Raw genomic sequence first — 14,776 nt, 5'->3', positions numbered from 1 at the left:
ACCTGTTTATTTCTACTTCAAAAAGGAAGATTTGGAAATCTTTCTCCAGTGTCTGTCCTTAACCCTCTTGCAGATCACTGATGGTATTATGGAAAATATTCTTTATATTTTATATTATACTCTCTATATTATATATTATACTCTAACAAACATGTAAACAGAAAATGGGGCTATCCTACACATAGTACCCTGTGTACTGTGACTGCACCTCTGTCATAAGCAGGAAGAAGTATGATTTAAACTAGACTCTGTAAGCCTGACGTGTTGACACTGACAGCAAACTGAGCTCACAAAAGCTTTAGATCTGATTAGGGACACAGTAGCTCCCTGTAGTTTTGCATCAACATCTCTGCCTAAGCTTGTCTTTTAGTTCATACCACACTCTAATTAGTACCTCAAAACTGAGACTCTGCAGTCTGCAACACAGTTTAGTTTGGGAAACGAAAATCAGACTTCATCACTAGATCACACTGACCTCCTAAAGATGTGTATCACTGGTACACACCTATCCAAAGGGAAGGACAGCACCCTAAGAGCCTTGTCCACAGTACAAACCGGATGTGTTCAATTCCTGTAAAGATAAAAGTGGTTTCCATTAAAAAATGTTTAAGTGGTTTTCTTGATAAAGTTGATGATTTCATACCTTCAGCAGGAATAGAACTATGTTAACTACTGTTCATTTAAAAAAAAAGGAAGAAAAGCCACAGAAGTTCACTGGAGTTTGCTCCCCAATACATTTGTTTTGTTGTCTATGATTTATTTATCCTCTGATGGATGAAGGCCAGTTTTTTATTATTTTGGCTAATCACAATTTAAAAAGCTTTTAAGATTGAATAATCTCCAGATGATCTTTGTCCTGTATCCTGTTTGGCAGAGCAACACCTCATCAGCTAAAACCTCAAGTGTATCAGTTATACGTTACCTATAAAACTTCACAAGTTAAACTATCAACCAAACCAACTGTGACAAAAGTATGACATACAGGTAACAATCATCAGGTATGTTTTTACGACAGAAATACCCAGAGAATCATCAAAAGCTCGTTGTCCTTATCTGCAAGTACAACAGAAAGCAAATCCACACCCAGAAAGCCTAAATTAAAAGGCGTACTAATAAAGCAAACTGATCCTGATGGAGTGCACTTGATATTAGGGAGCCTAAGCAGAAGCTTCCAACATATCGCGGTAAGTGTCTCTAGTATTAGAGAAATAAGAGGGCTTTTTCTTCCTTTATCTCACTCTCATGTTTTTATCAAAAGCATGGGGATATATATTTATGTTACAGAAAAGGAACAGCAGATCACAAAAAAGTGTTTTAACTTGCTTACATTTGCAGACATGAGAGAGATCAGCAAATGCTGATAATACAGAATAACATGGTGCAAACTGAAGAGGATATTTTAAGTCTTTTAGGTAACTTTGCTGCTCTCTCTAGTAGAGCTTTTTTTAAATTCACTTTAACTTCCACCTGTGGTGGGAAAAGGAGAAGTTACAGCAAAGGAGAAAAGTGCCCATGTTTTCAGCTGTGCTACCCTGTATTACAGAATCCCACAGCTCCTGCAAAGCTGGGAAGTCCTGCTTGCCATACACACAGTTCTTGAAGAATATAGCTGAAAAATTCTACGACTTAAAAGACTTATTTAGAGAGATATAAAGCATCCAAATATGGGTGTATTTTCACAAAGTTCTTTTCCCATTCCTGGAATAACATTGATAACTTTCTGGTTCACATTATGGATGTATGAGAGCTTCCTAGTGAAGTGACCAAGAGCTGCAGGATGGGGAAAAGATTACTTGATCTAATGGGACAAGAGACTTCGGTTATCTCACCTAGTTCCTTGAAGAGTTCATACATGATGCAGTTATTGCCTGAAACTAAATCCATGGGTTTGGACTAAAACATGTTTTTCAAAAAAATACCTTGTTTTTAATAAGGAGTCCATCTTCAGTTCACCTATTTTAACTCACCACTGCTCATATTCTTCCTAATAAACATTTTTCACCTTTTTTGCCAGCCTGAATTTGCCTGAAGTCGGTCACCAGCACTAGAATCTCATTAAACATTTCTCCAGGCAGACTGAATAGGCTTCTGCAATCAAACTTTGGTCTGCAAGGTGGAAAAGCAGCTGGTGACTTGGAAATATACTCATCATAAACATGTTTCAGGTACTTTGATTATTCTTATGACCCTCCCTAGTCTTTAAAATCATCCGTAAAGTACAAACAGAAGTACTGGAGCTGGTGCCAGGAAAGAACACCTCTCAGTAACATAGAGAAAACATTCAGCTTCATTAAGTCCATGTTTGAAATGCATATTTTCCTAAAATGTAACAAACAGGAGCCTAAAGGGCTGACTTCATACACTTTTGTCATCTGATGGCTTGTGGCAGGTATTAGTTATTACTCTCCTATCTTCTAAAACAGTGATCTGCAACATAATACACTAATCTTGCTTTGGAAATATCAAATTAATTCTAGTTTTAATTGCAAAAAGTAACAAGTAAAAATTAAACCTGCTCATTTTCAATCTGGACAACTAAATCTGGGAAAGATTATCATTAACAAACTCTTAACAATAGAAAAAAGTTGCATACATTTATATATAGGAGTATCTGCATATGGCACCCTTTATCTCCATACGTGGATAACCATTAACGTTTATACTCTCATGGTAGCCCAGAGCATAATAATATCAGTTACACGAAAACCAGTGTATTATTTGCCCCAAGTAAACTAATGAAAATGGATGATATATATTCAAATCACCTGTAGATACGTTTGTAAGTGCAGGTGTGTCTCAAACAAACATTTGGCAGGGAGAAATCTTGGTCACAGTCAAACAGGGTGATCTTCAGTGCTTGATGTGGGGATAAGATTTTCCATGTAAAAAATAAGATTACAGTAATACCTCTATATGTTACTGATATGTTTGAGTGCTGAGGCAAATAGACGAAGTGACAGGGCAACCTAACAAGAAGCCAGCAAGACCTCTGGAAGCAGATAACAGGATTAGTGCTTGGGCTGCATTCTCTGCATAAACTCTGTTCATCTCAGGGTAGTTGATTTGCCACCCAGCTTTTCCATAATTCAAAGCTATTTAAAGTTTATTATTTAAATAAACAATGCAAAATATATTTGGGTTTGGTATTTTATAAACAAGTTCTGCAACTGTTGGTGCTCTGATCTGCGAATGGAAGAGATATATTTTCCCTCCTGGCAGAGGAAAGGAGGGAACGTAGCATACACTTATTACACATGAAAAAGCAGTATTCATTACATAAGAAAACATTAAAAAAAATATAAAAAGGCAAAGAGAATATGCAGAGAAACCTCCACAGTTCCTCAGTTACTATGTCTCAAAAAATAAAACATATAACTAGATTGTTGCCCTTAACACATCAGTTATTAGCACTGCCTCTTCTCAGGCCTTTAGAGATGTAGCTTTACCCTGCTGTACTCAATAATTCAAGTCTGTCACATGCACTCTCTCCTTTCTATCCTACATTTTGATCATACCACACATCAATGGCTCTGAAGACCCTGTATACCTTTATTGTGTCCATCCAAAGTGCAGCTCTCTCTACTGCAAGATTTTCAAACTGGTACCACATTCCAGGTTCTCCTGAAGCCCAGGCAAACTAAATCAACACCATTTCTCTTAACTAGATAATTTCTTCCATCAAAGATATCAGATCAGTACAGCATGATCTACCTTTGGAAAAACGTATGTTCCATTTTATTGTCAAAACTTAATTACTTCTTTCCTTTAAAATCTATTCTAAACCTTTGCTCATTTTTGAGTCAGACTAATGGCTCTACTGTTGCCTGGATCAGTTTTCCTGCCACTCCTGGTCCTTCTTTAATATAGGAACAGTATCTGCTAGAAGAGTAACTGATAGTCCTGTAAAATGCATGATCTGAAGCAATCGAGCAGCAGTGGATTGAGCATGGCCCGTTCCCCACTAACACCAAAAGCATTTGTATGTTGGGATCTGGGTATCTAACAATCATGCTAATAAGAAAGCTGCATTTTTTCAAAGGCTTACTTGATCAAAGTGAGCAGTTTCCATTAATCAAAGAGAAAAATCAAAGTCAAATCATTTTCCATAGCCTTGACAGCACTATGGCTGTTCAAAGAAAGTTCACTATAACTTCATTTTCAATGTGGGCAAAGCGCCTGCATTCCACAGACTTGCACTCAAATACTTGAAGTGTTTTGGCTGGCTTGAAAAGAAAAACGAATGCATTCTTTCTTCTCATTTGAACTATTTAGTATAATCATGGAGGCTTCCACTTCTGATTTTCTGCTTTATTGATCTTCAAAACAATTTGCCATGTTGGCTAACTCAGTGATGAATTCTCTTAAGGGTCATATCCCTATACTCAAAGTTCTGTCAGTCCCTGTGTACACATACTAAAGGAACTGGCATATGCACTTGACTGATCATGGCTTTTTCTCCTTACATAGAATTTGAATTTATTCGTCCTTAATAGAAGCTAAAATATATGATGTTACCAGAAAAGGAATAAAAGGTACTTTTCTTTAATGCCCCAAGACAAAGCCAGAACAGGGCTCGTCTGAGGATCTTAGAGAATTTCCTGTCTTCAAGTACTAACAGATGAATGACACCAAAGACTAAAGCCTTCACAGGTATAGGTAAATATCTCCTAACTAGTGTTTCCTTCCTCTGGAAGAATTAACCCTCTGGATGTGGGGTGAATGCAATCTCTGTGGGCTATTTTCTCCTTTGGTGTGCCAACAGAGACCAAAAGAGCATCAGCAGTCAATAGATACAGCTGCTCATCACAGATTTTCAAAAGAACATTTATGCAATGTTTTGTTTGATTACCTACACACAAACTGTGTTTATTAATTGGCATATACTTGTGTAAGCATCTTTTTCAAGCCTGGATATAGCAAGCTTACTAAAGCTGTATCCTGAATAAAAGCTTACTCTAAACTCCAGAAGTTCACATGTAAATTCTGTTTCTGCCTTTTTTGGGTATTTATATCATGATCATATATACAGCTATCACTCTGCTTTACTTGTGCTTCTTAACATATACTTTCTAACATCCTTTTGATAAACTCTTAGTTAAATAGCTCTCTATCGAAGGTTCCTCTAGAATATTCTTACAACCACTGTGTTAGAGGAGTGCTTCTGGGTTCAAGTATGTATCCAAAACCTCATTCCTTAAAGAAGTCACACATTTCAGGGTAGCCAACAAACAGGTAGAGCAAGAAACAGTGGCAAACATATAGCAGAAAGTATCAGATAAGCTTACCCTTCTACTAGGGTTTGTTTCAGAGAAAAGATCAAGAATGACAAGTTTCAAGAAGTTTTTGATTAAATCCTTACAGGCAAAGCAAACTTGATCAAACCCCTGCTTTACTCATTTTTCTATAAGGAGAGCTGTAAGCCTTCATATAGGGTCATTCAATAAAAACCTTTGGTTTATATTCTAACATTGTTTTAAGGAATATGAATTTTTCATCTTTCCTTGCAATTAGGGAAGTATAGATTTGTTCCTCTTTCTTTGTTCACTTTTAAATGTATGTACATATTTTATGTGTTCTCCAATTCTTTTTTGTAACACTTCAGTTATACTTTGACTTTTCTAAATGAGCAATTGTACCTATTCTTTATTTGTTTACTTTTTCTCATGGGGACATGGCAAAAGAAACCTCCTACTGATTAAAGAAAGACTTTCTACAGAGAAATTTCCAGACATTTTTACTGTCTTTATTCTACTGTCTAAATTCTGAGATCTAGTAGTCAGTAATTTTAAGTTGAAAAACTAAGCTAAATAAAACACAAGAAACCCAAGATGCAGTTATCTTAGTGAAATAGAAACAGTTCAAATAGCACTGTGGCAATTAATGAGCTCCTGTATGACTTTCTTAAGCAACAGTCTTCTGACTGCTGACTACTGATACAGGTTGGAGCACTCAGATAGATTACTTATTAAATTCCATCATCATCTATTAATGTAGTAAACCTTTAAAGTTTCTCAGAGCAGTCTTGCAATTATTTAACTTTGCTTTTGTTCAAAAGTGAGCCATGTTTAACGTTAATATATTTCACTCTGTGGATTCTTTTATCATGTTTCTCAGGATTATTCATTGAAGTGGTGGAAGAATACACAATGGTCTATTATTCCCAGATGTAAACAGCTTCCTGTTCCTTCCACAGATCTTTGCAGTGTACCTGAAAGACATTCACATCCACATGGAATTTCGCTGCATTACAAGTGCCAGACTGCAGGCACAGAAGTCACTGTTCTGCTGAACTGTTGCTATTACTCAGCAATACTTGGCATTTCTACTAAAAGGCCGATAAAGGAATAAAGTTTGATTAAATTTCAGTGTTGGTAGACCTAAGAAACAGGTTTTGATTCCATGATTTTCTTCTGGATGAGTTCAAATTTTGTACACTAAGCCTAATACTTTTTGCTCTGCAGTAGCACCTTTGACATTGGGGAACCCTGGGACACTTTCTGAAATTTAAACCTGAGTTTGCAACAAATAAATCGTTTAGCTGTCACAAAAAAGCCATTACAACATGGTTCGACTGCCAATGCATACAATGCATAAATGTTATTACAAAGGACATTCAAAGGCTAACTGAAATCTTTAGCATACATGACTTCTAGTCATGTCAAATCTTAGCTGTAATGCTGTAGTAGGGACAATCTCCACTTCTCTAAGGAAAGAGAATACAATTAAGAAGAGAAAATGTGCTTTAGCTTTGGTATATCAGGGAAGTTAATTGTGTCAATATTAGTGTTCTCTGTTCTTCAAATAAATGAAGAATACGGATGTTCCTCCATATGTCATGTGTCCATGTGTCATCATCCACAGGAAAATGAAGGAGACAGGAAAGAGCTATTGAATGGTCAGTTCTCCAAAACTTCATACTCCAAGTAGTTCTCACTAATTAAAATATTAACCTTCTTTAATAATCACTGCATCTCAGTGTGTTTGCTGGATATTATAGTTAGTGTTTTTTCTAAATGGCCTAAGGGAGCTGCAGTCAGTTGCACAACAGCATTATGTTTGCATCACAAACAAACCAGGACTGTGAGGAGATTCTAGTACCACACTATTAGGCTACACTCTGAAGGGTTCACATTGTAGTAATGAGACATTGGCATCATACTCCTGAACTGCAACATTTGGGGCAACAAATTTGACATGATTTCCTGACATTATCATATGTTTTGTTCAATTTTGGACACAGCACTTCACAACAGATTCCATCAAACCAAGGAGGACTTTGGAGAGAGCTTTGGTTTTCACTTTCCTGAGGGAGAAAGGAATGTCTTTTTACAGAGCGTGTTGTTCTTTGCCCCAGCCTGTGCTACAGCCCCAACTTCAGCCATATAGCTGCAGTATAGCAGCAGCAGAGCTGTCTCTGGAGAACCATCATTACTTCCCCATACAAAGGAGATTTTTTATGCCCTGGTATCCTGCAACAGGGGCCAAGAGTCTGTTCTGTGTGCAAAGTCTATGTACACCCACACATGCACACCAGGGTTGCTGCTTTTTCATGCTTGACACTGAATACCACACAATAGGTGTATCAGTGGCCAGGGACAGACAAGAACAAAGACTTTAATCCTTGATGCAAACAACTGTTAGTAGAACGCTTCTAAAAGCCTGAAGCACACACATTAAGGAAAAGAAAGCTTTACTTCTTTCCAGCATAATGAGCGTTTCTCAATCAAGTCAGGGGTCATAATTACGCCAAAGATCACCTGTCAGCACACTAAGATGATCATCTCATCCCATACCTCTACAGATGTGAATATACCACCAGGTGCATTATGCAACAGATGAAGAGAATGCATTTGTCAACTAGGCAGAAGATCTGGGATATGCCACAAAAAAGGATAAATATCCTGTAACTTACCCCACATCCACCCTTTCAGGCTCCACAGAAAGCCTAATCAGAGTCCACTGTAGTGAAGTTACAATAATGAATAATTTGGTTTCTCTTGCTGCTAAGAATTCAGACCACTGAAATGTTCTGGGCTCCAGTGCAAAGGGAGAAGATTTGTTACAGAAAGGTATAGACGCAGTTCAATTCTTAAAGTTCAATCAGCTGTGGCTAAACTAAAAAGAAATTAAAATACTGCTGGCACCAGTCAGTGTAATAATTTTAGAAAGCTTCTGACAGTTCTCTACTAACTGTGACAGAAATGTAGTAATCAAGACTGTGGCTGTCAGAAGTTGGTGTAATTTTTTATTTCCTCGCTTTACTTATATAGTGAATATAGTGTAGGTGAACAGTGCTTGGATCCCAGCCTTCAGACAATAATTCTTTATCTACCCACAAAATTTGTTTGGGTTTTGTTTTTTTTCTTAACAAGCTTCCTCATTGCCATAACTGTATATCCACTTTAATTTTGTCAAATCAGAGACCAAAGTTTCCTGATGGTCTGCATGCTTTTCTTGGAATATTGCATTCACTGCTTAAATGCTGCCAATGTGCTAATATGCAATAAATCAAGGACTATAAAATCACAAGAAGAAAAACATGAAGGGATGATCAGAAGAGTCCTCTGAAGTCACTTGGCGCACCTTCCTCCTCAAAGTGGGACAATAACTGATACCAGATCAGATCACCCACAGTTTTGACAAGTGTTTAAGGCCAGGTTGAACAGAGCTTTGAGCAACCTGGTCTAGTGGAAGGTATCCCTGCCCATAGCAGGGGGTTGGAACTGGATGAGCTTTAAGGTCTCTTCCAACCCAAACCATTCTGTGATTCTATGGTAAGTCTTGAAAAACTGAAGCACAGCAAGTTAGAGGGTACCACAGAAGGGTACTACTACACCTCAAACAGTGTGCTCATTCACTGGAACATTTCACTGAGACGTATTAATGGTAAGAAGATAAAAGCCATTGGATACTGTTCTGATCACATGTATTTCTATTGTCTAGTCTTTGTAATACAGCATAAGGGTGTCTGAAGACAGCTGATGAAAATAATCTCCTTGTTTATCTTTTACATACTTTGAAAAATAGAACATCCATTAGCTGTGTATTTATCATTGCTTTGACAAAATCACAGAACAAACTGGATCATTCAACACAAATCTGATGTGAACAAGGCGTGTTAAGACAAGCAATATTAAACAATAGATATCTTTTTCTCTGTTTCATAATAAAGTTGTCCCCTAAACAAGTGCTCCAAGTTAACACTTAAAGCCTCCTGAAGGGTCACAGATGATGTTTCACTGCTGGTAGAAGTGCTAGCTATGAAAATAGGATAGTGGAATTGGAAGTGAAATCACAGATAAGGCTGCCATCTAGAAGGTTTGGAAACTGCTAACAGGAAGCTCTCCCTGGCACTCAGAATAAGTTATCCCACTGAGAAAGGATCAGTTCACACTCACAAGATTCTAGCAAGCTCAGGAAGGAATTGTGCTTAATGAATAGTCCAGGTTGGAAGAGATCTTTAAAGGCCACCTAGTCCAACTCCCCCTGCAATGAGTGAGGACATCTTCAACTATATCAGGTTGCTCAGAATCCGATTTAACAAAGTTTTACACATAACCCTGATACACAAGGAAAGTACTGCACCCATACCACCTCCAGTAAGTCATCCAGGCCTTTATTCTTGACCGTCTCCACCAGTCCCCATCTGAGAGAACAGTTTTTTTTCTAGTGACACCTCCTCAGAAAGTCCGTGTACTTACCTTAATACCAGCATGGTCATTATGTCCATTTCAGAGGCAGGGATGTATCTACATACCTGACTCTCCTGCGATCTTTTCCATAGCCTCTTGCTGTACAACTTGTACAGTTGTACAAGAGTACAAATGTACTCTTGTACACTTGAGAAGAAGCTGATAGGTTAAATCAAATCATATTTACGCTGCGCAGTGCCAGCACTTACCATCAGCTACGTTGACTGGTTTTCATACAGTGTGTCTGGATTCCTTTCCTCTGCTTTATAGTAAGAGCAAGTTTACTGCCAGCTTTCTGATAGTATCTCTGTACAATCACGTACAATACAGCCATTGTGCAACCTATTCTCAGATTCCACTATACACTTACAACTCACATTCTTCATAACTTGGAAGAAGATCAGGATTAATTTATTTGTCTTACCCATATCATTCCTGTCAGGATGTAGTTCTATAACTTTAAACAGTGCTACACAGAAGACTTCAGCCTTTGCAGGAGAGGGTGGAAGGAGTGCAAGAGCAGGGCAGTCTAATGCATAAGCAACTGTCTGAGAAATTGGGTTCATTATTTTTACTCTGATGCTCATAGCAAAATCTGTAGGACTGGAAAACAAGGCTGCATCTATGATGCTGAGAAGCATTCTAAACTCAGGGTGCCTACTGTGGCAGCCCTTGTAGCTGCCAACATCAAGTACTGCTATAAAGGACTTAGCAGCTTCTGCAAGAAAAGATCCCATGTTGCCTCATTTTTCTCTTTGACATCTATACTGCGAACATGCATGGATATCCAGATACTCCTAGTACCATACGTACTCTTGGTAAAGGTGCCTTAACATGTCTTTGTCGCAGGAAGAACCCTTAGTTTCCCTGCCAGAAAACTCAGCAAAACTGAAGAACTAGTACCAGAAGCACTCCTAAAGGAGGAAAAACAGAAGTTTATTTTGGCTTCAAGATTAGGTGAAGGTTGGGACTGCAAAGAGCAAGATAACTTGCTAATCATTGTATCTGATGCTAAGCACAGTGTCTGTGCTACCCTATTTGGAAGCAATGTAGCTAAGAGAACCAACGTGGAGGATTTCAACAACCATCAGACATTCAAGTGCCCAAATTCTTGGGAAGCTCTGGGCCAATAATTGTAAGTCAGGTTAAACACTGATTTTAATCCTTCCCCTGTCCTTAAAATAGATACCAGACACCTAAGAAGCTTCCAATTGGAAAAAAAGACAGGAAGTCTGATTAAGATTTCAGACTGCTTGCAGGGATTTGGCTGAATCTTGATTTGAGAAGGCAGATGAAAAAATACAGAAACAATGAGATGAGAAAGTCTGCCCTGCACATAGGTGCCCACACCCTAAGGAAAATCCTGAAGTAGTAAAACACTGCAAGTGCCTACTGACAAGACGTTCGCTGCGAAAAGGAAAGTTACCTGAGAGTCTTCCTGTTCTCAGGAATGCAAGACTCATGTTTTGATGTTTTTACTCACAGAATTAGGCAATCTTCATATCTTCATCTTCTGCCAGTTTTTCTGCCTCTTACGTGACTCTCAACTCGAGCATGTGCCTGGAGCAAAAAAAAAGGGAGAATTTCAAGCATCCTGCTCTTCTGAACCTATACGTGTTCAGAAGCTGTAGTTTCTGGGTTTCTTCTGGTTCAGCTATTCCATAAAACTGATACATAACTGTCGTGGTTTAAACATGACTGCTACTGCTGAACCCAGGACAATAACTTAAAGAAATGTGGTACTGTAAATAAAGCATTTGAACCACTGGACAAAGATAGGTCAGAACTGGCTCATGGGACTGTGACTACCACATGTTTTTCTGCGCTGTGTTTTTAGGAAAGTAAGTTAAAGGAGCAGTTGTTACACTGCAATGAAACCTCTTTCTGCTGATCAGTAATATCAGGCAGTCATTTCACCAAGTTTTTCCTATAAATAACCTGAGCTGGATCTTCTGGTGTAAGACTGATCAAGAATGGAGTCTAAAGGGTTAGACTGAAAGCCTCCCTCATTAGTCTAGCTAGGGAGCACTGGATACTCTTTGGGGAAGAAAACTTGAAGTTTCTTGTTAAGAGGAACAGAATTTCAGGTAAAGCAATCTGCCTGTCCATGTCTTGAGAACCACCCCTCCCCAACACTTAACAAAGAAGCAGGGAAAAACCCTACAACTTTAAAATACAGTATACACATCCATTTACAAAGGTTCTTAATGAAGCTAGGCCAGAAGAGAGCAGAGGGGAAGAAGGGTGTTAATAGACAACCAAACACAACATGCTCAAACATTTTATCTTCCAGAGGTAGAACAGAGGAGAGAGATGCAGGGTTCAGGTAACACAAAACACAACCACAAGGCAAAGGTTTGGCCTGGCCTGCTTTGAAACAGGGAGTCAGATTAAACGCATTACTCACCTGCATACTTGTTTGTCATAGCACAGCTCTGCACTAATGATTAGACATTAAAACCACAGCCCTTCCTCAGGGGAGCATTCCTCAGATGAAGCCTGCATGCACAGCAAAGCTGCCAGCTCTGGGCCAGGGAGCAGCACCTGCTCCTTCGGGGCCCGGTGCAAGGGGATGCCCAGGGCGGCAGGGCCTGTGCTGCTGCCTGCAGGCAATGGCAGCAGCTGGGTCTGACTGACAGGACCATGGTGCTGTGGCGCGGCAGTGCAAACAGCCACCCTGCAGGGGTTCTGCTCCCAGCACAGCCATGGGGACAAGACCATACCCGCAGCCAGGGTGGAGGCTCGGAGCAAGGTGCTCCTCAGGCAGAGCTGAGCTGCAGAGCAGCACCCCACTCACCGGGCCGGGCAGGGCCTGAGGGCCCTGGGCTGCGCTCACATAGGGCCCATGGGTGTGGGAGGCCCCACATGAGGCCAGGCAGAGCCATGACAGGACCCTGTGGTGTCCCCCGGGCCCGGCCCTCACCGTGTGAGGGAAGCCTTAACCTGACACCGCTGCTTGCTGCAGACGTGGGCCTGAGCCTTCACTCCCTGACAGCCCTGCAACTTCAGCGTTGATGTTCCTCTCCTTCTGCTTATTATGCTCCTGTTATTTCTTTTATGCAATGCTTGGTTTGCGTTAATTTTATTTGATGCACTTTGCAAGAAACATTTTCCTTAATCTGAAACCATTCTATGATTCTATGAATCCTTTTGCTCAGGTTGGTGTTTGAGTCAAGATCCCACTCACCTCTGGGAGCTGCAGCTTCCCTGGGTTTATGGATGAAAATAATCTATAGATTGTTTTCTCCATGGGTCCCCATGCACTCCTCCATCTAAACCCTGGTTATCACAAACTCTGTGGCTGCAGCAGACTTCACAACATGGCTTCCCCGCGGTGCTGCAGCAACTATTGCATTGCTGAGGCTTTTGGGGCTTAGGTTTCCCATGAAATGGCCACAAGTCCTTGCTCTCTCATGCGCATGGAGTTAATAATTTTTTAAAAGTGACCTTTCCAACAAAATTCCATATCTGCTGTTGTAGCTTTAATCTCATTCGCTGGAGAAAACTCAGATAAACGGTGAATGGAAACAATCGCACTGCTGTGCCGTAACCGCATGTTTTCTTTTCATTCAGCTTCTAACAGACCCTCGGTTAATCCTCTGAAATGTTCCATTCGCAATTCAAGTTTAAAATCTTTATTTTTTGTTCCTTTTCTTGTTTGTTCAGGGCTCGCTCCCACTATGCTACTGGAAAAGAGGAGAGTGTGAGTAATAAGACAGAAATAACTTCTGCACCAAACTGTTACAAACAATTCACCAGTTCATGGATAATCCAGTTAACATTGTCTATTTTTAAACTCTTTGGCTTAATTTATTTTCTGTATAAATGATTGCAGCCTCCCATCTATTCTGAACTTTTAAGAAAGGTGTATTTTTAAAACAGAGTTTAAAGACTGTAGGAGGGAAAAAAGGAGAGTAGGGCAGGATGAAGTATTGACGGAAACCTGGTATATCCTGCACTGCTTCATATCAGCAGCTGATCCTGATCCATCATGCTGTTTCATGAAGGGACAATTATGTTTACAACTCTGTCTTACATAAGGAAAAAAAGATTAGCCAAGGCACTTTCATGCATCATTTCATGACTCTCCAGAACAGCTCCTAACACTTCCTTGCTGCAAAGTTTGCCTCATTCCTATCCCTCAAATATGTCAAATTTTTAACAGCCTGTCTTGTTTTTTAACTTAGAAACTCTTACTTCTCCTTTTTTTCTCCTTTCCCTTTCTGTGTAAGAATTCAAATGTTCACTATTCCTTTTATATGACTGATCATGTTCAGTAATCATCTTGCAGAGACCTGATGTAAACTTAGAAAAGTCTTCAGTCTTTTCCACCTTGTTTGCCACTGTCTCAAGTCTGCTTTTTTCTAGAGCATTTTCAGTTTTATTTTCCCTTGTGCAAGTAACAGACCACAAAATTCATACCTTTAATACTGCCCATTGTTCTGTATGAAAGTCCAGTTCTCAGCTTTTCATCGAACCCTTCCCAGCTTCAAATACTTTCAGATATGTCAATTAAGAGTTTGGGCTTAGCTCCCTAGTCTTTTAAAACGCCTGTACTGAATACAGGATTGTGGATCTCCTATACTCAATAGAAAACAGGTACAGCCATATCCTTTTGCAAAACATTTGAACTTACAAGAAACAAATTGGGTACCATTTATAAGCAGTTATCATATTTGTATGGCATCACAAACATACCAGATATTATTTATGGGGGACTTAATTAGACTACATATTTTGTACTTGAGCAATACTATTTCTGTGAGAAAGTAATCCAAACTAGTATAGAATTTCTTTCAAGCACATGCACACAAATCGAGGCCATTTTCAACTGCATATCTGAAGTTTCTGCAGTTATCATTACAAACTTTTCTTGGACATTTCTGCTTTTTTCACATTCCACATTCTTTGCTATACTTCTACACCTACATTCATTTCAGGCTAGCAGTATACTGGAGCTAAAGCTAAGCAGACTTTTACACCTTCATTTTCCACAATTACTACAGAATTAAGCCATTTAATTAGCTTTTCTTTGCTATTTTATTTATCAGATTCCTCTTCACATTATTTCTGGAGCACTAAGG

General features: G+C 39.2%; 1 long non-coding RNA gene across 1 annotated transcript; it reads right to left on the bottom strand.

Annotated features, from left to right (window-relative positions):
• Positions 1-502: 502 nt before the first annotated feature.
• Positions 503-12,410, bottom strand: LOC133273982 (uncharacterized). The gene is made up of 3 exons (XR_009744979.1): positions 12,100-12,410; positions 11,176-11,252; positions 503-571 (listed from the first exon to the last, which is right to left on the bottom strand). It is a non-coding gene; the product is annotated as an uncharacterized LOC133273982 (long non-coding RNA).
• Positions 12,411-14,776: the final 2,366 nt, after the last annotated feature.

The sequence above is a fragment of the Pezoporus flaviventris genome, unplaced genomic scaffold, assembly GCF_033815535.1.
Source record: "Pezoporus flaviventris isolate CSIRO_AGI_PZ_B2104156 unplaced genomic scaffold, CSIRO_AGI_Pfla_v1 ptg000035l, whole genome shotgun sequence".
Taxonomy (NCBI): Eukaryota; Metazoa; Chordata; class Aves; order Psittaciformes; family Psittacidae; genus Pezoporus; species Pezoporus flaviventris.
Note: the sequence above shows the minus strand (reverse complement) of the source record. Positions and strands in the feature narration are given on the sequence as shown.